This window comes from Phyllobates terribilis, unplaced genomic scaffold, assembly GCF_046119375.1.
Source record: "Phyllobates terribilis strain yellow unplaced genomic scaffold, ASM4611937v1 Scaffold_9__5_contigs__length_417890890, whole genome shotgun sequence".
Classification (NCBI taxonomy): Eukaryota; Metazoa; Chordata; class Amphibia; order Anura; family Dendrobatidae; genus Phyllobates; species Phyllobates terribilis.
The window spans coordinates 326698713-326725542 of record NW_027362769.1 but is presented as its reverse complement, the minus strand read 5'-3'; positions in this window follow the sequence as shown (position 1 = coordinate 326725542).

The following is a 26830-nucleotide window of genomic DNA, read 5'->3' as shown; positions in this document are numbered from 1 at the left end:
GAATCTTGAGACTGAAGATACTGTTGAAATTGAGACACCAGGTAAAGGGGCAGGAGGCAATGTCGTTTGGCATCAGACCCTCCCAACTTACACTGGCTTTCTAGATTATAAGTGGTATATCACTGCTTTACATATCTATGGTATGTCCCTCCTTTATTCTACTATTTGGGAAGAGGAATCCCATAAAGATATAGAAGAACATTTTAGATGTTTATTCATTCACTATATTAAGAAGAAAAGGAGGCTGTTCCTACAGTATATGGAAGCTGGGAAATCCTGAATGGTAATAAGGAGGCGATCATAATATTATCGGTCTGTACTTGATATAGCTCTAATCTTTAATGTGTTCTTATATTTATCTATTATGTATGAAAACTTTATTGAGCAAACTGTTTATTTATTTAAAAAACTGTGTACTTAGTGTATTATATTGGCCGATCTATGGGGTCAAACTGGTGGATCAATTATAGAGCAGAATAATAACTGAAGTAAATAACCTATAAATCAGCATTGAAATATATAGACAAATATGTAGTTAGTGTACTTGATATACAGTTGATGGAACATTTTGGGTCAAATCCACACGTTCCAGTAAGGCTATGTGCGCACTTTCAGGATTTGATTGCAGATATTTCTGCAGTGTTTCTGCATCTCTTGGCAGGAATAACGCTACAAAAAAAATGTGTGTTTTGCCGCGATTTTGATGTGTTTTGATGTGTTTTTTTAATGCTTTTTTAATACGTTTTTGTACATCAATGAATGCCTTTTGGAGTTAAATAAAGATTTCTGAAAAAAGAAACGTATGACATCGCTTTAACCCTTTGATTACCGTCAGTTCTTGAGTGAGTATATTGGTTAATTTAAATGATTAAAGAATGTGTCTGTTGTATTTCAAATAAAGCGTTTTCCTCTGTGTGTGTTTATTTAACTCTTTACTTTACTTTAATTATGTTTAGTAATGAAAAGGTCTGATTGACCCATTGGCATCACTAAACAAAAGGGCTAGGTGTCAGCTAAAACAATCTCGTTAGTATTCCCATTCATGTTATTTCTGGGGCAGCTGAGAGCTGCTATTTTTAGCCTAGGAATGTGCCATTAGGCAAACATGTTCCCTGGTTTTTAATAACAGATCACAGCTGTTAGTTTAACTGCTACGTCCCCACGATCAGCACTCAGCAGCTCTTTGGATGCTGAGTATTTTAGCTGCGTCCAAAACGCTGTGTTCTAATAGCGCACTTTTGTTGTCAATACATATAGACCCACAGCATGTAATAACACTTTCATCGGTCAAAGTCTGCAGCGGAGACTGGCGTCTCCAGTACAGAAATTGACATGCTGTGGGTGAGTTTGGGTACATACCCACGATAAGGAGCCGCTGTGGGTTTGAAACTGCATGTTTATACAGCGTCAAACCAGCAGTGTCCAGATGTTACAGCATAGTGGATGGCATTTCTAGAAGCCCATGTCCACTATGCATGCATCTGAGGCTGCGGATCACCCGTGGACAGTGACATGCGATGCGTCTTTCTCTGCAACAGAAATTTGACCACTAGAGTGTATTAAGTGCAGAAATTCGCATGGTTCAGTGAGCACATGCGGATTTACTTGTGTTCAATAGAACGCAGCGTTTTGGACGCAGCAAAAATATGCTGCATCCAAAGCGCTGCTACGTCCGCATCGTGGGCACATAGCCTAAAATTTAAAAAAATGGGCTCCTGTGTCATTTTGATAACCAGCAGAGGGAAATCCAACCGCTGGGAGCTGATATTAGTAGCCGGGGAAGGGGCCATTAGACAAAAGTGTTCCCTGGCTATTAATAACAGCCCATAGCTGTTTGCTTAGCCTTTACTGGCTAGATTACAGGAGGACCCCAGAATTTTTTTTACGTAGGGTCCCCCTATAAAATCTAACCAGTAAAGGCAAAAGAGACTGCTTCTGACTGATATTAATAGCAAGGGAAGGGGCTATGGTACCTGGTCCCATCCATGGATAATAATATCATCTCTCAGCAGTCCCAGAAAAAGCGCATCCATAAGATGCACCAAATCTGGTGCCTAGCCTCGCTCTTCCCACTGGCTAGTGGGGTAATAAGGTTGGGGTTTATGTCAGCCTTGTATTGGCGGCTGACATGAAGCCCAGGTTAGTAATGAAGAGGTGTCTATAAGACGCCTCCATTACTAACCCCGTAGTAAGGTTTACGACACTTTTTCAATAAAGACATGGCCAGAATAAAGTCTTTTATTGAAATAAAATTACACATGGTTTTAATAATTTATGTTTCTCCTAATATCTGAATCCCTAGTCTCCTGTAAAAAATAAAAATAAAAAACAACCATATCCCTCACTTGTCCACCGTCATGACGTAATCTGGGTCACTTCTACAGCAGCCAGAGTAATCACTGATGTGACTGCTGTAGAAGACAGCACTATACACTGATAGGAGTGTAATTACTCTTGTCAGTGTACATCGCTGTGCTGCAGGCTGAGTTCACCTGAGTTAATTAGCTGAAGATCAGCTGATCATCTCTGGTGACCTCATTTACTGCATCAGTTTTGCGTGGGAATGTTTCCACACAGCACATGTGCCGTAAAGTGAGGTCCTGGAGCTCGTCAGCTGATCTTCAGCGGATGAACTCAGGTGAACTCAGTCCCGGCAGCGCAGCAATGTACACTGCCAGAAGTGAGCGCGCTCCCGTCAGTGTACCGCTGGCCACCGGGTGATTGGGTTGCCAGGGGCATCGGGAGGACGCCGGACAGGTGAGAATGAAAGGTGTTTTTATTTTAATGTAGATTTTTATTTATTTATTTATTTTTTAACACCGCACACAGACACCGGCTCAGCTGAGGAGACAACTTCTCCCCGCAGTTGCGCCGCTCTCACTGTTATCAGTGGGAACGGCAGTCCGATGATGGGAAAAGTAGTCTTCTTCTCCGACCCAGGTACCATTCTTTTTACCTACTGAAACTTATTCGTTTTCTTACTTTAACGGCGCAGACGCATCTCGTACAGACGTGTTGCTGGGACGACGGGAGCGATGACGTTGTCCTCCTTCCCGTCTTCTCCCGGCGCGCGTCGGCTGGCCGCGCCCCCCGGGGGGAGGAGCAACATGACGAGCGATGCGCCGAGTCGCCAGCCACCCGGACCCTGCCATCTATATAGTGTCCTTTTTTAATCTCTGCCACGCCTCCTGACGAAGCCGGAAGGAGAAACGCGCGTCGAGGCGCCTGTGTGGACTTCCAACCCGCCCCATACAACGCTAGCATGTCTTCAGGTACAGCATCTCCTATTCAATGTTTTACAATGTCCTGCTAAACCTTCCAAGTGTTTACTGAATAGTGCATTTGTCATTTACATAATATCTTATATTCATGCTGTCTCTGAGGCCATTATGCTTGGTTGTGGGGGGTGAATCTCTGCTAACCCTGATTGAGGGCTGGGAATCCATTGTGTTCCCATGGGTTCTTACTGCACACTACTGCTTTAAATATATTTTAGCAACTTGTTTTGTCTCACCGTATATGGACTTTCTATTTATATGAATATATATCTTTAATAAAATTGACTTTGTGCTAAACCGATCCCGCGTTTTTTTTCTGACAAAGAGCCCTCTGATCTTTTATCTTATGTTGACATTTATTTGAACCTTTAGTTAAACTTTATTATTATTACAATATTCTTTTTTAGGGTTCTATTATTTTGATTATACGTTTTAGATCAGAGGACTGTGTCCCCTTTTTTTGGGTCTAGACCATTCTTTTTAGCGTTTTTTGTGGCGTTTTTGTAGAGTATTTGACTCATTGACTTGAATTGAGTCAGTCAAATACGCAGGAAACATCTGCAGCAAATCCGCAGATATATTTGTACCTGCTGGTTTGCTGCGGTTCAGTTGACCTCAATGGGCGGGAAACACTGCAGAAACTCTTCACAGAATGGACATGCTGTGGATTTTAACGCAATGACAATCCTGAGTGGAAAATTCCGGATCATGTACACAGCACATCAAGATTGTCATTGCATTAGCTGGCAGACGGGTTACCTGACATTTTTGGTGCATTTCCACGTGGAAAAAACGCTGCAAAAAACGCATCAAAAATGCAGAGTGTGCACATAGCCAGATGTACAAAGAAATTTCCAAGCGCACACAATAGGAGATGATGATGAAGTAGTCAACTGTTAATAAGAGATATTTGTAAAGTTAACTCCTTCCAATAAGGAATTCGGAAATTAAAGGAATATTCATAGAACCCTTCCAATAAGGAATTAAAAACATGAGGGACAATTGCTACTAAAGCCCAATGGTGGCTACAATAGATCCTGTTCCTTCCAATAAGAAATTAGAAAGTATAAACAAAGGAGCAAGTAACATTCTCAGACATTGTATTGCATTTAATGTCTCATGCAAGGATCAATCATCTACATTAGATGGTAATTTGCTTCAAGTTATGAAGAGTCATTCTTCTGCAGGTCGTAGAGTGAAAAAACCCCAGTGGGGAAAAACTCTACGAAGCGTGATGGAAGGACTACTCTTCATTTTGGCAAACTTAGGTCTTCCGCTGTTTGTGCCGCACCTCCACAAAAATGTTCTGCATGAGGTGAACAGTGATGATGATCACAGAAGAACTATGATTGCTGATCCGGATGATGATGATGACGTGCTGGATGAAAATAAATGCTGTGAGACGATGAAAAAAGAAAGAGTTAAATCCACATCTATGAATAAAAGCTAATCAAAGTGGCTTTGTCTAATAGAGTGATCATAAAAGGATGAAATGAAAAGTCTGCAATCACTCTATCTTTCTATTGAAGAGAGCTGAGAGACGTTAGATAAGTCTAGTCGGCATGTGACTGCAAGTTTGCAAAACGCACACATCTGGCAACGTGACCACCCACACGGGGAATACAGGGCAATCATGACAGTGTGCGCATTGCACAGTTATGCGTCGGCAGTCTGTGATCACATACATAATTAGCTGCAGACTTTTAATTTCAGCCTTGACAACCCCTTTAACTTGATTGGCCTTGATTGTAAAAATTGGAAGAAGGTTTCTGCTGTAGCAAGCTTCTTCTCAGACAGAGATAAAGAAACTAAAGCCTCTCCCCACCCCACAGACTTACATTATCTATCAGAGCTCCTTGTCCAGAAGAACTGCTGGAGTTAGATGTTGTTCTCCTCAGGTTCTCTGGTTGGAGATTTTTCCACCTGCCGCTGACATGGCTGAAGTTGATGAAATGCCGCTGTTCCTCAGGTGTTATTGGAGGCCCTCGCGGTTTTCTTGTGTTCAGCATGGTCACAACGGGAATGACGTCACCCTGCACTGGTGTCTGTAAGGAGAAAGGTCGGGGTCAGAGCTCACTAATATCCGGAGTAACATTACAACTTCCCTCTAGAAGCCTGGAGACCCCGTCCCATAAAGTTATATCTAGATTTGATGATACAAATGTGCAATGCTGCGGATATACCCCAACCATAGAGGCAGCACAGGAAACTGCTATAGGGCACCCTGGGGAGGAGTATAAGGAGGTAGGGGTGTCAAACAACACCTTAAAGGGATCTAATTCTTCTCCCTGTAATGGACCACTGTCAATTACTACTCTCAGACATCTCCCAAAAAAGCCCCCATGGTGTTAGGTACTTACCGGCTCCACGTGGACTGGTGGAGAGATTCTTCCAGATTCTAATGCCAACCAATCAATTGTCTCGAACAACGGATGTGTCCTCAATCTCTCTTTCACAAATAATCGCCGATTGTCAGCGGATTTACAGAGAAGCTGAGGAATAAATACAAAAAGAGTCCATCATCCTGGGTGACTGACAACCATTCATTATTCCTTCTCCCTGGCAGGGGTGTAGCATGGGCTGCCAGCGCTCGGGGGAAGGTAAGTATTGCACCTCTTGACCTGGGGAGCGTTAACACTTCCTGAGTCCCTTCCACCTGTCCAGAATTGCTCCCCCTATCCCCCAGGCACATGTACTGCAACTAAAGAAAATACTGATGCCAGTATGGTTTGCCCTTTGGCTCTCTAGCTTTATTTCAGTTTTTTGCGGAAATCTGACATCAAATAAGCAAATAACTTTTTACACATTTTATAACACTTTTTCCTACTTTTTATTATTTTTTTGTCTGTTTTTATAACATTGTACTTATTTTATAATACTTTTCTCCTACTTATTATTTTTTTGTCTGTTTTTTATGTGTTAATACCCTAGTTGTAACCCTAACCCTAATCCTAGCCCTAATCCCTTCCAACCTAACCCTATCTCTATTCCTAGGCCCATATCTAATCCTAGCCCTAATACTAACAAACCCTAACCCTAACCTTAGTCCTAATCCCAACCCCATAGAATTTGGCCCCTGGGGTAACGCCTCTGTGACTCCCCCACGTTACACCACTGCTTCCTGCCTTCCAATATATATTATACTTACGTTGTTAATCATGTCCTTTATTTCGGAGTTGAGGTCTTGTGGATAGATCGGGTCATCCCACAAAATGGACATTTTCAGTCTCATTCCGTCGTTCCCATTGTAAAATGGATATTTTCCAGATGACATTTGGCACAAAATTACACCCAGCGAAAACCAATCTACGGCTCCGTCAAACTTTTCTCTACGGAAAACCTGTGAGTATATAGAGGAGGAAGAGATGGAAACAGTCAGTGAGTTGGGGGTGATCTCTGTCCATGACTCTGGTCTCTGTAACTTATTCATCATGGAATCTTTAGGATCAGTCGTTGCTCGGCAAAGGACAAACCAATGATGGGACGTTTATTAGCAACAGGCAACACAGGACGCAGGTGAGGACAACAGACCTCCATGTACTGTACAGTATGGGGGTCCGAAGGGGGCGAGACTCACACCAGAAGGGGTGCAGTGTTCTGGATGAGAGCGGGGGTCTGTTGCAGCCCGGTGGGATCTACCAGTGTCCAGTGTATGGGGGCATCTGTGTGGTAATTGTCCAGTGTATGGGGGGTATCTGTGCGGTATGTGTCCACTGATACCCCTGTATAATGTGTGGTTGGGGGGGAACGTCTGTGTTCTTAACCTGATGATCTGGTATTAATAACAGGAAATCCAGTAATCACTATCTAATATGATGACGTGTTCCTTACTTCAGGAGCCATGTATCTCCGGGTTCCTGCGTATCCAGAAACTTTCTGATCTTCATGTAAATTGATTTTCGCGAGGCCGAAGTCCCCGATCCTGACGTGGCCGTCACTGTCTATGAAGATGTTTAATGGCTTCAGGTCTCTGGAAGAGAAGAAAAATTAGTTATTAGAAAGAGGAATGTGGATAAACTGATAGAAATATTGTGAATTTATCTACATGTATGTATACAGCAGTATATAGGTGTGTATCTGAATATATAGTGTGTATATCTGTGTGTATATCTATATGTAGAGGTGTGTATCTGGAAATATATATTGTGTGTATCTAAATGTATAGTGTTTATAGGTGTGTATCTGGATGTATCTGGATGTAAGGGGTAAATCTCCCACCCGCAGGACCCCAGGAATAATCTATATTATGACCGATATTATAAGAGAATATTTTAGAATTCATTACCGGTGTATAATGCCTCTGGAATGGAGGAACTGGAGGCCGCAGGTAAGTTCAGCCATGTACAACCTGATTGGAAAGAGAGAAAAACATGTCAATCGTCCCCGTTCCTCATCCGCACTGATATGGAGGACGCATTGCTGCACATCTGCAGATCTGTTCTCTCCCGGAGCTTGTGCCGGGTGGATGACAGTGACCGCCATATTGGATGTCATCAATCATCCTGGACAAACAACAGTAGTTATATAACCCTTGTATAACCCCCTATATTCTTCCTATAGACCCCCGGCCAATCTTACCTGGTGGTCTCAATGTCAAATGGGGCTTTGGTCTTAATCAGATGATGGAGGTCTCCTCCAGACATGTAATCCATCACATAGAAGAGATAATCCTGGGGAGATGGAGAAGGCGACATTAAATCAAAAATATTATTCATAGTGATCCATAAAAGAATGAATTGTGGGGGTTGTCTCTGAAGGCAAACCTGCTGACAGTTTCCAGTGATTATATGTAAAGTAGTCACCCTTGAACATGAAGATGTGACCCGTCATGGTTCATTTTATGTTTCACCCCAAAATTTGCTGCTCATTTTAAGATCCTCAAAACGTCCCGGAAACCCCCATTTGGGACCATGTCTATAAGCCCCTTTTGCCGATATCGGGCAGGTGATGTCCTACACATAATACTACATCATATAATACTATGCTAGAATTGTGCTGATTATATATAAATGGGCTAAGGGGTAAAAGGAGTCAATGATAGAAGCGGGAGCTCTTACCGATGTCTGGAACGTGGCGTACGAGGCGCAAAGGAAGGGGCTCCGCTCTGCAATCTGCAGCAACAGCTTTTCTTTCATTGCCGCTGTCGTGCTCCTTTCCTTTAATAGCCGCCTCTTCTTTAAAATCTTAATTGCCAGCTGATGTCCGCTGACTTTCTCCGAGGCCAACAACACCTGAAAGAGGAGCAGAAATAAGATATCTGGGGTACGAGGTGCAATAATCTGCAAGAGCAGAGAAGATTCGTAGCGAAAATCCAACCATCATGTACCCGCCATGGCCTCTTCATGTCTGGACTGGTGGTAGGGACTCAGGGAATGCTAATGGTCCATGGGTTAGGGGACACAAAATCCTAGCCTTGCCCCGGGCAACCCACAGTATGCCACTGCCCATTTGTATTAGCCAGAGGAAGAGAGTGGCTATAAAGAGCGTTTCTAGCTCTGGAGGACCCGGCACATCCGTGCATCACACACAAAGTCCATCAGTTTCACTGAACACCATGTAATGTTGCGTTTCACATGTGATATTAAATATTTGATGTCGGTTTCCCTACAAATACAGGAAATTGTTGAGAGTCTAAGCATTAAAATACCCTCTAACCAGCTAAAAAGAGTTTGTCCTGGATCACAAAAGTATACTGTAGCTACTTTCTTCCCAAACAGCGTCATATCGTTGTCTTCAAGTTGTATGTGGAATTGCAATGCAGCCTCTTTGACTTTAATGCAGCCTGACTGCAATACCAGACACAACCTGTAGGCAGGTGTGGTGCTGTTTTTCAAAGGAGACAGCCTTGACTATATTTCTGATCAATGATGTTGGTGATCACTTCTAACCAGAAAGTGACCCATCTAACCTTTCTATGAGTTTAGCAGTTTATAGACATTAAATAAATGTACAAATTGGAGAAAGATAAAAATCACAAACCTTTCCAAAGTGTCCTTGACCAAGAACCTTGTGGTAGGTGAAACTTTCCACATACAGGGTGTCTGGCACAGTGGGCGAGATGTCATCTGTCTGGATGGAGCCTTCTCCTGGTGAGACAAAAAGGGTAAAATATTAAATCATCACTCGGCAAAATTACACCCAAGAGAATAAGAAAAAGTCTGATTTTTATCCAGAAAAAATAGATGATTTGTCATCCATATGGCGTCATCCGTTTTATACACTGGCAGTTAAGAAAATTCACTAAACCAAGCTCAGTTTCCTCTGCTAGTAATTGCAAAGTATCTGGAAAAATTGGAGGCAATACAGATGGTCCATATGGGATCTGATATTTTTGCACACCAATAGGCTTGGCGATAAAGATGTCGTTAGTTTGTTTTACATACAACCATCTATTAGTTGGGATTACGCCCCTGATTACACTAATTTTCCATCTTATCTTGCATGTTATCCTGCCTTGTTCTCTTGCTTCAGGAGACAGGTATCTTCACGTGTATCGATATTGTATATAGGCATTGTGTCATTGTTACCCTAGGAAATATATTATCTGTCGTGCCATACTCCTATATTGATCTAGTTGTATTTTCAATTTGATTATTAGAATGGATCTGATGTAACCAGGCTACTCCCTTGTCTCTCTCCATTGGAGGTTTTTTGTCCCACCCTGTTCCTTTGTTTTTTGTTTTTTAAAATGTATCAATAAAGATCATTGTTTTAACTCAACTAGAATCTCTTTTATCCTGCAGCAGAAGACATACTGCTAGGGTTTGAATATAGGTATCTCGGTAACAGAAGTGTTTAGCATCTAATTTATACATTTAGGACATTCATGATTAATTTCCCATCTTACCTGCTATTGGGCAAAAGTTGGTGTCTGGTTTTGGTCTTTTGGCCTCATTAATACAGGATCGGCTCCTTCCTTCACCTCCAGTGATGGATTGTTTCACTTCCACATGGTCTTCTTCTCTCTTCCTCTTTAAAACTCTGGTGTCCACCTGAGTTTTTTGAGGGCTGTTAAGGGCCTGACGCTCTCCAGCATCAAGGCATCTCCTTTTTTTATAAGGAGCCTCATCTCTGGTCCTCGAGTCCCGAGACCCAGACTTCTCTCTTGGTCTTCGGAGAGAATGTGAGTTGGGAGAATTCCTCTCCCCATTGACGTCCTCTCTGGTGTTATGAGGGACATCTCTATCCTGACATAAGAGACCATCCTTCTTGGTAGAATTAGTGGTCTCTTCTCTGTTGGAGATCTTTTTCTGCTTTTTTCCGACTCTATCACTCATGTTGTGCTACTAACACAATCAAAAGTTCACTGAGTTCAAGAAAAGTGCACCTTCACACGTCAGACGGCAAAGGTCCACAGAAGGAATTAAGATGGCTGAGTGCATAAGTCACTGGTTATGTGATGTCACAAGGCGGTATGACATCAGAAAGTAACTTCATGGAACACTTAGAAGAGTGAAATCTGGAGCCATGGACCAACGTGACATCACAGAGCAGCATGACATCACATGGAACCACATGGACCATTGGAAGTTTTGTGACATCTGCAGCTGTACAATGCTGGGCTGCCATCATGCAAGTCTTGCTTGGCTGCTTTGATGTGTATTGCAGTGAGATTGTTGCACTTCTTCTGTTGTAAACTGTGTCAAAGCTACACCAAAATGCAACAAAAAACAAAAGATCAGTATCTGGCAAATCACAGTTCAAATTTTTTTCCTCATCTAGTCAACATAACCCAAGACTTCCAGCAGAGTCAAAAGATTTATATCCCTTATGATAAACCTGTACCCGTCCTCTGCCAACCATTACTTTTCACTTATACTTGTGGTGTACATTACTGACACCATTGTTTGTTCATTATAAACCAGTACCTTCACATATAAGTGCATAGGTGGAGCTCTGCTCTCATATATGGCAAGCGATCTACAAGGTTGGATCCGGCAGAGGGGATCCATCACCTGTTCTATGCTCTTTGGAATGTCATTATTAGATTAAACTATTAGATCATTTTTGGAAAGGAGTTTAGAGCCAATTATAGTGTTTTTCTCTAGATCAATCTTTAGGAGCACACCGCTCCTCTACCTAGCAGCTTCATTATTTTCAGTGGGCAGTGCGATTCTGAAGACATTTTGGGTGGGTGGCATGGTGCAGCCTCTGACCAGAACTGTGCGCTCTCCAATACTACTGTATCAGGCAGCTTTACCTCTGCAGCAGTGGAGAAGTGCAGGGGGACAAAAACTGGCCCGATCCTGAGGCACGGAAGCTTTACTTATGCCTAACAGTCCGGCCACTGCTCATAAACTGCAGACAGTGGCTTAATGCCACTGGCGGCAGGCCACGCCACTGCTATGGTGCCCGTGAGCCGGTGGGGCCAGGTGTCAGCGCCTACACTGGGCCTCCCTCCGCCTGTCAGCACCCGCACTGCCTGCTGATGATCCCTCCTCCATCATCATTGCTCCTGCTGACGACCGGAGGGTGGCTCCAGCTGTCAGCGCGAGCAATGATGATGGAGGAGGAAGCGTCAGCAGAAGCTTCCGCTCCCATCATTCTCCCTCGGCGTCTGACGTGTCAGAGTGCAGGCGCGATGACGTCATTACAGGGCGCCCATTGTTCTGAGATGCGCAGTTCTTTCCACCAAAGGCTCAGCAGACCGGAGCATCGGGTGGAGCAAGGAGAGATGATTATAGTATTTATTTCTTTAAATCAGTAACTCGTGGCCATAATAGAGTATGGAAGATCATGGGGGTGCCTTATATTATATGGAGGACCATGGGGGTGCATTATAATGTATGGAGGACCATGGGAAGTGCATTATACTGTATGGGGGACCATTGAGAGTGCATGATATTGTATGGAGGACCATGGGGGTGCATTATATTGTATGGAGGATCATTACGGATGCATTATATTGTATAGAGGATCATGGGGGGTGCATTATATTGTATGGAGGACCTTTAGGGGTGCATTATATTGTATGGAGGACCATGAGGAGTGCATTATACTGTATGGAGGACCATGGGGAGTACATTATATTGTATGGAGGACCATGGGAAGTGCATTATATTGTATGGATGAACTTTGGGAGTGCATTATACTGTATTTAGGACCATGGGGAGTGCATTATATTGTATTTAGGATCATCGGGGTGCATTATATTGGTTGAAAGACCATGTGGGTGCATTATATTGTATGGAGGATCATGGGGAAAGCATTATATTGTATGGAGAACCAGGGGGTGCATTATACTGTATGGAAGACCATGGGGATGCATTATATTGTATGGAGGACCATGGGAGATACATGATATTGTATGGAGGACCATTGGGTGCAATATATTGTATGGAGGGCCATGGGGGGTGCATTATACTATATGGATGACCATAGGGAGTGCATTATATTGTATGGTGGACCATGGGGGTGCATTATATTGTATCTAGGGCCATATGGGTGCATTATAATGCATAGAGGACCATGGGGGGTGCGATATATTGTATGGAGGACCATGAGGTGCATTATATTGTTTGGAGGACCATGGGGATGCATTAAATTGTATGTAGGACCATGGAAGATGTATTATACTGTATGGAGGACCATTAGGGGTGCATTATATTGTATGGAGGATCATGGGGGTGCATTATATTATATGGAGGACCATTGGGTGAGTTATATTGTATGGAGGACCATGCGGGTGCATTATATTTTATGGAGTACCAAGTATAGTGAATTATAGTGTATGGAGGGCCATGAGGGGTACATTATATTTTATAGAGTACCATGTTGTAACGGGTCTGGGAGGCGGAACCTCAGAGCTACTATACAAGGGGGCGGTCCTTGTAAGGGAGCGGGTGGCAACCAGGGAAGACGGGCTGGAAGACTCAGCAGGTGAACGGGACAGTCTCTGAGTGAACGGGACAGTCTCTGAGTGAACGGGCTGGAGGTCACGGCAAGTGACCGAGGCAGTCTCTGGGTGAACGGGCTGGTGGTCACGGCAAGTGACCGGGGCAGTCTCTAGGTATAGGGTTGGTACGACCTGTGGCGGCTGAAGATAGATGTGAGCTCCCAGGTGAGCAGGCGAGAGTCTCTGGATGAACGGGTGGTCACAGCATGTGACGGCGGAGCTTCCAGGAAGACCAGCAGACAGGCAACAGATGAGCGCTCCCAGGTGAGCGGGCAGAAGTCTCTGGACAGGCGGGTGGTCACAGCACGTGACGGCGGAGCCTCCGGGTAGGCAAGCAGACAGGTAGCAGATGAGCGCTCCCAGGTGAGCGGGCAGGAGTCACTGGACAGGCAGATGGTCACAGCACGTGACGGCGGAGCCTCCAGGTAGGCTAGCAGACAGGTAGCAGATGAGCGCTCCCAGGTGAGCGGGCAGGAGTCACTGGACAGGCAGGTGGTCACAGCACGTGACGGCGGAGCCTCCTGGTAGGCTAGCAGGCAGGTAGCAGATATGCGCTCCCAGGTGAGCGGGCAAGCTGGTCCTTAGACAGACTGACAGGATTAGTAAGGCAGACCGTCGGACCTCAGACTAGCGGGCAGGTAACAAGTAATCAGGCAAGAATCTGGCAGGTAACTGGCAGGTAACTGGCAGGAAACTGGCAACGGGACCTGAGGGCTGAAGCACAGGTGAGACACAGGTGCAAACAACATTGCTCGGGCACCTCCATTTTGGAGGAGGTGCCTTATATATGATGAAGTCCTCCGGCCATTGGCCGGGGACTCCTTAGGACGGCGCGCGCGGCCCCTTTAAGAGGAGGAGAGTGCGCGCGCGCCCTAAGCACAGGGGCCGGGAAGGAGCGCGCGCTGAGAGCAGAGCGGGAGGAGGACGCCGGGAAGGAGCGCGCGCTGACAGCAGAGCGGGAGAGGGACGCCGGGCACGGGGCAGAGCGGTGAGGGGAGCAGCGTCCCTGCCTAGCAGAGGGCAGGGACGCCGGCACTACAGTACCCCCCCCTTTAGGCCCCCCCTTTTTTAGGCCAGACAGAAATTTAGCTAGGATGAGAGGGGCATGGATGTTCTCCCGGGGCTCCCACGTTCTCTCCTCAGGACCAAACCCCTTCCAATCTACCAGAAAAAAGGTCTTTCCTCTTACCCTTTTGGTGGCAAGAATGTTCTCTACCTCAAACTCGTCCTCAGCAGAAACCGGAGCAGGAGGCGTACCTGTAGACTTGGAAAAAGAGTTAAGTACCACAGGTTTGAGGAGAGATACATGGAAGGAGTTAGGGATCCGCAAGTTGGCCGGGAGTTTCAATTTATAGACCACCGGGTTGATCTGACTGATGACCTCCAGAGGTCCGATGAACCGAGGCCCTAACTTGTAAGAAGGTATCTTGAGTCGAACATATTTAGATGAGAGCCAGACCTTATCTCCTGGACGAAATTGAGGAGGATCCAGGCGTTTTTTGTCAGCGTGTCTTTTCATCCGTTCGGACGACTGAAGGAGTGCGGATCGGGTACTCTCCCAAATGGAGGAAAATTTGCTAACGAGAGATTCCGCAGCCGGGTTGTCCACCGAGGTGGAGACAGGAAAAGGAATCCGAGGATGCTGACCAAAGACTACAAAAAACGGGGATTTGGAGGAGGATTCGCTCTCGTGATTATTGTATGAGAACTCGGCCAATGGTAGGAGATCCACCCAGTCAGAATGGTGGGCATTAACGAAGTGCCGGAGGTAACTGGTCAGGTTCTGATTGATCCGCTCCACTTGACCATTGGACTGTGGGTGGTAAGCGGAAGAGAAGTCCAGGGTGACGTCTAGTAGTTTACAAGTGGATCTCCAGAAGCGTGAGGTGAACTGTACCCCACGATCCGACACGATGTGGAGGGGCAGGCCATGAAGACGGAAGATGTGACGAATAAAGTCTCTAGCTAGCTCGGGTGCAGACGGGAGGCCTGGCAGGGGAACGAAATGAGCCATCTTGGAGAAGCGGTCAGCGACCACCCAAATGACCGTACAACCGGCAGAGAGTGGGAGGTCAGTTATGAAGTCCATTGCAATATGCTGCCAGGGGTCAGCAGGTACTGGGAGCGGAAGGAGGCGACCGGCTGGCAGATGTCTCGGAACCTTGTTGTGGGCGCAGGACACACAGGCAGAAACAGAGTCTATTACATCCTTGTGCAGGGTAGGCCACCAGTAGTGCCGGGAAATAAGCTGGAGGGTCTTCTTCTGACCAGCGTGGCCAGCCAGTTTAGACGAGTGACCCCAGTGAAGGATCTTCTCCCGATCAGGTACTGATACGAACGTCTTTCCGGGAGGGAGACGATTTAGACTCACGGGAGCCACCTGCATTACTCTGGCGGGATCGATGATGTGTTTCGGATCTTCCTCGAGATCGGACACTAGAAAGGATCGGGACAAGGCGTCTGCTTTGACGTTTTTGTCAGCCGGGCGAAAATGAAGAACAAAATCAAAGCGAGCAAAAAACAAGGACCACCGGGCTTGGCGCGGGTTAAGTCTCTGGGCATGCTGGAGGTAAGCCAAGTTCTTGTGGTCAGTGTAAATTATTACCGGGTGGAGAGCCCCCTCGAGCAGGTAACGCCACTCCTCCAATGCCAGTTTGATGGCCAATAACTCTCGGTCTCCTATGGAATAATTGCGCTCTGAGGAGGAGAAGAGTTTAGAGAAGAAGCCACAAGTTACCATCCTCCCGGAAGATGATTTTTGAGTAAGTACCGCTCCGGCTCCAGAGGAGGAGGCGTCAACTTCCAGGAAGAACTGCTTGTTGCCATCTGGGCGATGCAGCACCGGGGCGGAAGAGAAGGCCTGTTTTAGGGAAAGAAAGGCCTCCTCAGCTTCGGGTGGCCACTCTTTGGGATTAGTACCTTTACGGGTGAGCGCAGAAATTGGGGCCGTCCGGGAAGAGAAGTGTGGTATGAAGAGGCGGTAGTAGTTGGCGAAGCCCAGGAATCGCTGAATGGCCTTCAACCCCTCCGGTCGGGGCCATTTCTCGATGGCAGACAGTTTCTCAGGATCCATTTGTAGGCCGGTCTGAGAGATAATGTAGCCCAGAAACGGAAGCGAGGTCTGCTCAAAGAGGCACTTCTCAAATTTAGCGTAGAGATGGTTCTGCCTGAGCCTGAGCAGGACCTGACGAACGTCCCTCCGGTGAGTCTGGAGATCCGGAGAAAAGACCAAGATGTCGTCCAGGTACACCACTACGCAGGAGTAGAGAAGGTCCCGGAAGATGTCATTGACCAACTCTTGAAAGACGGCAGGAGCGTTACAGAGGCCAAAGGGCATTACCAGATATTCATAGTGGCCGTCCCGGGTGTTGAATGCCGTCTTCCATTCATCCCCCTGACGGATACGAACCAGGTTGTACGCCCCACGGAGGTCCAGTTTGGTGAAGATTCTAGCCCCCCTCAGACGATCAAATAACTCCGGAATGAGCGGAAGGGGGTACTTATTCTTCACCGTGATCTGGTTAAGGCCTCTATAGTCTATACAGGGACGGAGGGAGCCGTCCTTCTTTTTGACGAAAAAGAAGCCTGCTCCCGCTGGGGAAGTAGATTTCCGGATGAATCCTCTGGCCAGATTCTCCTCAATATATTCGGACATCGAGCGGGTCTCAGCAGCGGATAATGGATAAATACGCCCACGGGGAGGAGAAGTACCAGGTAACAGGTCGATAGGGCAGTCGTATGGTCTATGAGGAGGTAGTGTCTCTGCTTCCTTTTTATTAAAGACATCAGCATAAGACCAATACGGGATCGGAAGTCCAGGTAGATTAGCTGGGGTAGGAGAAGGACGGACGGGATGAACGGGAACCAGACAGGTCTTATGGCAGCCCTGTCCCCAACGAAGGACTTCTCCGGTCTGCCAGTCAAGAACGGGTGCATGTCTCTGGAGCCAAGGTAGACCTAGCAAGAGGGCGTGAGAGAGTCCAGGCAGAACATGGAAGGAGATACTTTCAGAATGCAGCATTCCCACCTGCAGAGTAATGGATTCGGTGATGAGTTGGATGGGGCGTGGTAAGAGCCCCCCATCCACGGCAGCAACAGACAAGGGTACAGCCAGAGGTTTGGTGGGGATGCGGTATTTCTCTACCAGGGACTGTGAAATAAGATTCCCGGCTGCTCCAGAGTCAAGTTGGGCTAGTTCGAAATAACGGTTCTCCCCGTAGACGATTGAAACTGACAACAGCAGGGATGGAGAGGATTTATTCTTGTCTAGGTGGACCTCTCTGAGCGAACCTAGACACAGGCGTTTCCCGACCTCTCCGGGCAGGCACGGATCCGGTGCTCCTTACTGCCACAGTAGAAGCAGGTCCCCTCGGCACTGCGTAAGTCCTGACGGGTCTTGACCATCTTGGTCTGGTCGACCTGCATAGGCTCAGGAGGGTGTACCTGGTTAGAGACAGAAGGAGTGACGGGTTTCTGAAAAGTAGGAGCTAGACGTGGTAACCTCCTCTCACGGGTGACCTCTCTGGCACGTTCCTGGAACCGTAGGTCAATCCGGGTGGCAAGAGTTATTAAGTCATCGAGAGTGGTAGGAATGTCCCGACCGGCAAGTTCATCTTTAATTCGGCCGGACAGACCCTCCCAGAAGACGGAAACCAGAGCGTCGTTATCCCAAGCCAGCTCCGAGGCAAGGGTACGGAACCGTATGGCATATTGGCCCACGGTGAGACCTTCCTGACGGAGGCGTAGCAATGATGATGCGGATGAGGTCTTCCGTCCGGGTTCGTCGAAGACTTTCCGGAAAGCCGTGAGAAAAGCAGGCAAGTTGGACACCAGGGGGTCTCCTCTCTCCCATAGAGGATTTAGCCAGGCCAGGGCCTCCCCGGTGAGATGGGACATGATGAATGCAATTTTGGCTCGGTCGGAGTTAAACTGGTGGGACAATAGTTCAAAGTGCAGGGTGCACTGATTTATGAAGCTCCGAGCCTGGGCGGAGTCGCCTCCGAAGCGAGGAGGTGCAGAAAGCCGGGATCCGGGATAGGATACCATGGTATTAGTGGGCAGCGGAGCTGCCGGATTGCAAGATATGGCACTGGCGGAGGTTGTTGGTGGATCAGACAGAGTGTTCAGGCGAGTATTGACATTCCGCAGGTGACCCAGGATGGACTCCTGTTGGGACCTCTGACGGGACAGTTCAAGACAGAGGTCCGAGAGCGAGGGAGCTTGGGTGCCACCGGGTTCCATGGCCCGAGCAAACTGTAACGGGTCTGGGAGGCGGAACCTCAGAGCTACTATACAAGGGGGCGGTCCTTGTAAGGGAGCGGGTGGCAACCAGGGAAGACGGGCTGGAAGACTCAGCAGGTGAACGGGACAGTCTCTGAGTGAACGGGACAGTCTCTGAGTGAACGGGCTGGAGGTCACGGCAAGTGACCGAGGCATTCTCTGGGTGAACGGGCTGGTGGTCACGGCAAGTGACCGGGGCAGTCTCTAGGTATAGGGTTGGTACGACCTGTGGCGGCTGAAGATAGATGTGAGCTCCCAGGTGAGCAGGCGAGAGTCTCTGGATGAACGGGTGGTCACAGCATGTGACGGCGGAGCTTCCAGGAAGACCAGCAGACAGGCAACAGATGAGCGCTCCCAGGTGAGCGGGCAGAAGTCTCTGGACAGGCGGGTGGTCACAGCACGTGACGGCGGAGCCTCCGGGTAGGCAAGCAGACAGGTAGCAGATGAGCGCTCCCAGGTGAGCGGGCAGGAGTCACTGGACAGGCAGATGGTCACAGCACGTGACGGCGGAGCCTCCAGGTAGGCTAGCAGACAGGTAGCAGATGAGCGCTCCCAGGTGAGCGGGCAGGAGTCACTGGACAGGCAGGTGGTCACAGCACGTGACGGCGGAGCCTCCTGGTAGGCTAGCAGGCAGGTAGCAGATATGCGCTCCCAGGTGAGCGGGCAAGCTGGTCCTTAGACAGACTGACAGGATTAGTAAGGCAGACCGTCGGACCTCAGACTAGCGGGCAGGTAACAAGTAATCAGGCAAGAATCTGGCAGGTAACTGGCAGGTAACTGGCAGGAAACTGGCAACGGGACCTGAGGGCTGAAGCACAGGTGAGACACAGGTGCAAACAACATTGCTCGGGCACCTCCATTTTGGAGGAGGTGCCTTATATATGATGAAGTCCTCCGGCAATTGGCCGGGGACTCCTTAGGACGGCACGCGCGGCCCCTTTAAGAGGAGGAGAGAGCGCGCGCGCCCTAAGCACAGGGGCCGGGAAGGAGCGCGCGCTGAGAGCAGAGCGGGAGGAGGACGCCGGGAAGGAGCGCGCGCTGACAGCAGAGCGGGAGAGGGACGCCGGGCACGGGGCAGAGCGGTGAGGGGAGCAGCGTCCCTGCCTAGCAGAGGGCAGGGACGCCGGCACTACACATGTGTGGTGCATTATACTTTATGGATGACCATGGGGGTGCATTGTACTGTATGGAAGACCATGGGGAGTGCATTATATTGTATGGAGGATGACAATTAGGGATACATTATAATGTATGGAGAACCATGCGGGATGCATAATATTGTATAGAGGACCATTGGGGTGCATTATATTGTATGGAGGACCATGAGGGTGCATTATATTGTATGGAGGACCGTGGGGGTTTCATTGTATTGTATGGATGACCATGGCAAGTGTATTATATTGTATGGAGGACCATGGGGAGCAGGGCCGGCATCAGCACCCAGTACACTCGGGCAAGTGTCGGGGCCCTGAGCCCTAGGCCCATTATTATGTATGGAGCATTATATGGGGTCCATTATTCTGTATGGAGTATTATAATTATATGAGTCTCATTATTCTGTATGGAGCATTATATGGGGCCCATTATTCTGTATGGAGCATTATATGGGGTCCATTATTCTCTATGAAGCATTATATGTGGTCCATTATTTCGTATGGAGCATTATATGGGGTTTATTATACTGTATGCATCATTATATGGGGTCCATTAATCTGTATGGAGGATTATATGAGGCCCATAACTCTGTATGAAGCATTATATGGGGTCCATTATTCTGTATGGATTAATATATGGGGTCCATTTTTTTGTATGAAGCATTATATGGGGTCCTTATTCTCTATGGAGCACTATATGGGGTCCATTATACTGTATGGAGCATTATATGGGGTCCATTATTCTGTATGGAGCATTATATGGGGTTCATTATTCTGTATGAAGCATTATATGGGAACCATTATTCTGTATGGAGTATTACATGAGGTCCATTATATAGTATGTATCATTATATGAGGCCCATTATTCTGTATGGAGAATCATATGAGGTCCATTATTCTTTATGGAGCATTACATGAGGTCCATTATTCTTTATGGAACATTATATTTGTCCCATTGTTCTGTCTGGAGCATCATATGAGGCCCATTATTCTGTATGGAGCATTATATGAGGTCCATTATTCTGTATGGAACATTATATGCGGCCCATTGTTCTGTATGGAGCAATATATGGGGTCCATTATTCTCTATGAAGCATTATATGGGGTCCATTGTTCTGTATAGAGCATTATATGGGGCCCATTATTCTGTATGGAGCATTATATGGGTTCCATTATTCTGTATGGAGCATTATATGAGGCCCATTATTCTGTATGGAGCATTATATGGGGTCCATTATTCTGTATGGAGCATTATATGAGGCCTTCTACTCTGTATGGAGTATTATATGGGGTGCATTATACTGTATGGAGGACCATGTGGAGAGCATTATATTGTATGGGGGGACCATGGGGGTGCATTATATTGCTTGAAGGACCATGGGGATGCATTATATTGTATGGAGGACCATGGGAGATGCATTATACTGTATGGAGGACCATTAGGGGTGCATTATATTGTATGGAGGATCATGGGGGTGCATTATGTTATATTGAGGACCATGGGGTGCGTTATATTGTATGGAGGATCATGGGGGGTGCATTATACTGTATGGAGGACCATGGGGAGTGCATGATATTGTATGGAGGACCATGGCGAGATAATTAAAGTGTATGAAGGACCATGAGGGTGCATTATATTGTACAGAAGATCATGGGGGATACATTTTATTGTATGGAGGACCATGGGGGGTGCACTATATTGTTTGGAGGACCATGGGGGTGCATTATATTGTTTTTCGGACCATGGCGAGGGAATTATAGTGTATGAGGGACCATGGGGGTGCAATAAATTTTATGGAGGACCATGGGGGTGTATTATACTTTATGGATGACCATGACGGGTACATATACTGTATGAAGGTCCATGGGGAGTGCAGTATATTACATGGAGGACCATTAGGGGTGCATTATATTGTATTGAGGACAATGGGAGAGTGCATTATATTGCATAGAGAACCATGGGGGATTGATTATATTGTATGGAGAACCATGCGGGATGCATTATATTGTATGGAGGACCATTAGGGATGTATTATATAGTATGGAGGACCATGGGGGTGCATTGTATTGTATGGAGGACCATTAGGGGTGCATTATATTGTATGAAGGACCATGGGGAGTGCATTATACTGTATACAGCACCATGGGGAGTACATTATATTGTATGGAGGACCATGGGGAGTGCATTGTATTGTATGGAGGACTATGGGGGGTGCATTATACTGTATGGAGGACCAAGAGGAAGGCATAATATTGTATAGGGGACCATGGGGGTGCATTATATTGCATGAAGGACCATGGGGGTGCATTATACTCTATGAAGTACCATGGGGAATGCATTATATTGTATGAAGGACCAAGGGGGTGCACATGGGAAGTGCAGTATATTGTATAAGGGACCATGGGGATGCATTATATTGTATGGATGACCTTGAGGAGTGCATTATATTGTATGTAGGACCATGGTGGTGCATTATATTGTATGGAGGACCATTAGGGGTGCATTATATTGTATGGAGGACTATGGGGGAGTGCGTTATATTGTATAGAGAACCATGGGGGATTCTTTATATTGTATGGAGGACCATGCAGGATGCATTATATTGTATGGAGGACCATGCGGGTGAATTATATTGTATGGAGGACCATTAGGGCGCATTATATTGTATGGAGGACCCTAGGGAGTGCATTATACTATATGGAGGACCATGGAGAGTACATTTTATTGTATGGAGGACCATGGGGAGTGCATTATAATGCATGGAGCACCATGGGGAGTGCATTATATTGTATGGAGGACCGTGGGGGGTGCATCATACTGTATGGAGGACCATGTGGAGGGTATTATATTGTATGGAGGACCATGGGGAGTGCATTATATTGTATGGAGGACCATGGGGAGTGCATTATATTGCATGGAAGGCTATGGGGGGTGTATTATACTGTATGTAGGACCATGGGAAAGGCATTATATTGTATGGGGGACCAAAGTGGTGCATTATATTGCATGAAGGACCATGGGGGTGCATTATACTGTATGGAGGACCATGGGGAGTGCATTATATTGTATGGAGGACCATGGGGAGTGCATTATATTGTATGGAGGACCATGGGGAGTGCATTATATTGCATGGAAGGCTATGGGGGGTGTATTATACTGTATGTAGGACCATGGGAAAGGCATTATATTGTATGGGGGACCAAAGTGGTGCATTATATTGCATGAAGGACCATGGGGGTGCATTATACTGTATGGAGGACCATGGGGAGTGCATTATATTGTATGAAGGACTATGGGGGTTCACATGGGAAGTGCATTATATTGTATAAGGGACCATGGGGATGCATTATATTGCATGGAAGACCATGGGGGGTGCATTATACTGTATGGATTACCATGGGGAGTAGATTATATTGTATGGAGGACCATGGGCATGCATTATATTGTATGGAGGACCATAGTGGTGCATTATATTGTATGGAGGACCAAGGGGGTGCAACATATTGTATGGAGGACCATAGGGGTGCAATATATTGTATAGAGGACCATGGAGATGCACTATATTGTATGGAGGACCATGGGAGATGCATTATATTGTATGGAGGACCATTGGGGTGCATTTTATTGTATGGAGGACCATGGGGGTGCATTATACTTTATGGATGACCATGGGGGTTGCATTATAATAAATGGAGAACCATAGGGAGTGCACTATATTGTATGGAGGACTATTTGGACCATTAGGGGTGCAATATATTGTATGGAGGACCATTAGTGGTGCATTGTATTGAATGGATGACCATGGGGGGTGCAATATATTGTTTGGAGGACCATGGGGAGTGCATTATATTGTATAGAGAACCATGGTGGATGCATTATAATATATGGAGGACCATGCGGGATGCTTTATATTGTATGGAGGACCATTAGGGGTGCATTATATTGTATGGAGGACCATGAGGGAGCATTATATTGTATGGAGGACTTTAGGGGTGCATTTAGCTGTTTGGAGGACCATGGAATGCATTATACTGTATGGAGGACCATGGGGGTGCATTGTATTGTATGGAGGACCATGGGGGGTTTATTATATTGTATGGAGGACCATGGCTAGTGTTTTATACTGTATGGAGGACCATGGGGGGCAGGGCCGGCGTCAGCACCCAGTACACCCGGGCAAGTGTCGGGGCCCTGAGCCCTGGGCCCATTATTATGTATGGAGCATTATATGGGGTCCATTATTCTTTATGTAGTATTATAATTATATGAGTCTCATTATTCTGTAAGGAGCAGTATATGGGGCCCATTATTCTGTATGGAGCATTATATGGGGTCCATTATTCTCTATGAAACATTATATGTGGCCAACTATTCTGCATGGAGCATTATATGTGGTCCATTATTTTGTATGGAGCATTATATGGGGCCCATTATTCTGTATGAAGCATTATATAGGGTCTATTATACTGTATGGAGCATTATATGGGGCCAATTATTCTGTATGGATCATTATTTTGGGTCCATTATTTTGTATGGGGCATTATATGGGGTCCATTATACTGTATGGAGCATTATATGGGGTCCATTTTTCTGTATGAAACATTATATGGGGTCCATTATTCTGTATGTAGCATTATATGGGGTCCATTATTTTGTGTGAAGCATTATATGGGGTCCATTATTCTGTATGGAGCATTATATGAGGCCCATTGTTCTGTATGGAGCAATATATGGGGTCCATTATTCTGTATGAAACATTATATGAGGCCCATTGTTCTGTATGTAGCATTATATGAGGCCCATTATTCCGTATGGAGCATTATATGAGGCCTATTATTCTGTGTGAAGCATTATATGGGGTCCATTATTCTGTATGGAGCATTATATGAGGCTAATTATTCTATCTGTAGCATTATATGGGGTCTATTATACTGTATGAATCATTATATGGGGTCCATTATACTGTATGGAGCATTATATGGGGTCTATTTTTCTGTATGAAGCTTTATATGGGGTCCATTATTTTGTTTGGAGCATTATATAGGGTTCATTATTCTGTTTGAAGCATTATATGAAGCCCATTGTTCTGTGTGGAGAAATATATGGGGTCCATTATTCTGTATGGAGCATTATATGGGGCCCATTATTCTGTATGGAACATTATATGAGGCCCACTGTTCTGTATGGAGCAATATATGGGGTCCATTATTCTGTAAGGAGCATTATATGGGGTCCATTATTCTGTATGTAGCATTATATGAGGCCCATTATTCTGTATGGAGCATCATATGAGGCCTATTATTCTGTAGGGAGAATTATATGGGGTCCATTATTCTGTATCTAGCAATATTTGAGGCCCATTATTCTGTATAGAGCATTATATGAGGCCCATTAGTCTGAATGGAGAATTATATGGGGCCCATTATTCTGTATGGAGCATTATATCAGACCCATTGTTCTGTATGGAGCAATATATGGTTCCCATTATTCTGTATAGAGCATTATATGGGGTCCATTATTCTGTATGGAGAATTATATGGGGTTTGTTCCTTGTATGTGGTATTATTTAGTTGCTATGTCGTGGTAATATGTGTCTGCTCATGGTGTGGCAGTATTTGTCCCTTATATATGGTATTTTTCGGTGACTATATGGTGGTAATACAGTGGTGGCCAAAAGTATTGGCACCCCTGCTATTCTGTCAGATAATGCTCAGTTTCTTCCTGAAAATGATTGCAATCACAAATTCTTTGGTATTATTATCTTCATTTAATTTGTCTTCAATGAAAAAACACAAAAAGTATTGTCCTAAAGCCAAATTAGATACAATTCCACACCAAACCTAAAAAAGGGGGAGGACAAAAGTATTGGCACTGTTTAAAAAATCATGTGATACTTCTCTAATTCGTGTAATTGACAGCACCTGTAACTAACCTGTGGCACCTAACAGGTGTTGGCAATAACTAAATCACACTTGCAGTCAGTTAACATGGATTAAAGTTGACTCAACCTCTGTCCTGTGTCCTTGTGTGTACCACATTGAGCATGGAGAAAAGAAAGAAGACCAAAGAACTGTCTGAGGACTTGAGAAACCAAATTGTGAGGAAGCATGAGCAATCTCAAGGCTACAAGTCCATCTCCAAAGACCTGAATGTTCCTGTGTCTTCCGTGCGCAGTGTCATCAAGAAGTTTAAAGCCCATAGCACTGTGGCTAACCTCCCTAGATGTGGACGGAAAAGAAAAATTGACGAGAGATTTCAACGCAAGATTGTGCAGATGGTGGATAAAGAACCTCGACTAACATCCAAACAAGTTCAAGCTGCCCTGCAGTCCGAGGGTACAACAGTGTCAACCCGTACTATCCGTCGGCGTCTGAATGAAAAGGGACTGTATGGTATGATACCCCACTTCTTACCCCGAGACATAAAAAAGCCAGGCTGGAGTTTGCCAAAACTTACCTGAGAAAGCCTAAAACGTTTTGAAACAATGTTCTCTGGTCAGATGAGACAAAAGTAGAGCTTTTTGGGAAAAAGCATCAACATAGAGTGTACAGGAAAAAAAAGAGGCATTCAAAGAAAAGAACACGGTCCCTACAGTCAAACATGGCTTTTTGCAGCATAATGTAGGGCCCAGTGTGAGAAAGCTGGGTCTCCCTCAGAGGTCATGGGTCTTCCAGCAGGACAATGACCCAAAACACACTTCCAAATGCACTATAAAATGGTTTGAGAGAAAGCACTGGAGACTTCTAAGGTGGTCAGCAATGAGTCCAGACCTGAATCCAATAGAACACCTATGGAGAGATCTCAAAATGGCAGTTTGGAGAAGTCACCCTTCAAATATCAGGGACCTGGAGCAGTTTGCCAAAGAAGAACGGTCTACAATTCCAGCAGAGCATTGTAAGAAACTCATTGATGGTTACGGGAAGCGGATGTTCGCAGTTATTTTGGCTAAAGGTTGTGCAACCAAGTATTAGGCTGAGGGTGCCAATACTTTTGTCTGGCACATTTTTGGAGTTTTGTGTGAAATGATCAATGATTTGATTTTTGCGTCATTCTCTTTTGTGTTTTTTCCTTGCAAGCAAATTAAATGAAGATAATAATACCAAAGAATTTGTGATTGCAATCATTTTCAGGAAGAAACTGAGTATTATCTGACAGAATTGCAGGGGTGCCAAAACTTTTGGCCACCACTGTTTGTGGTCTGATGATGGTGTGGCAATATTTG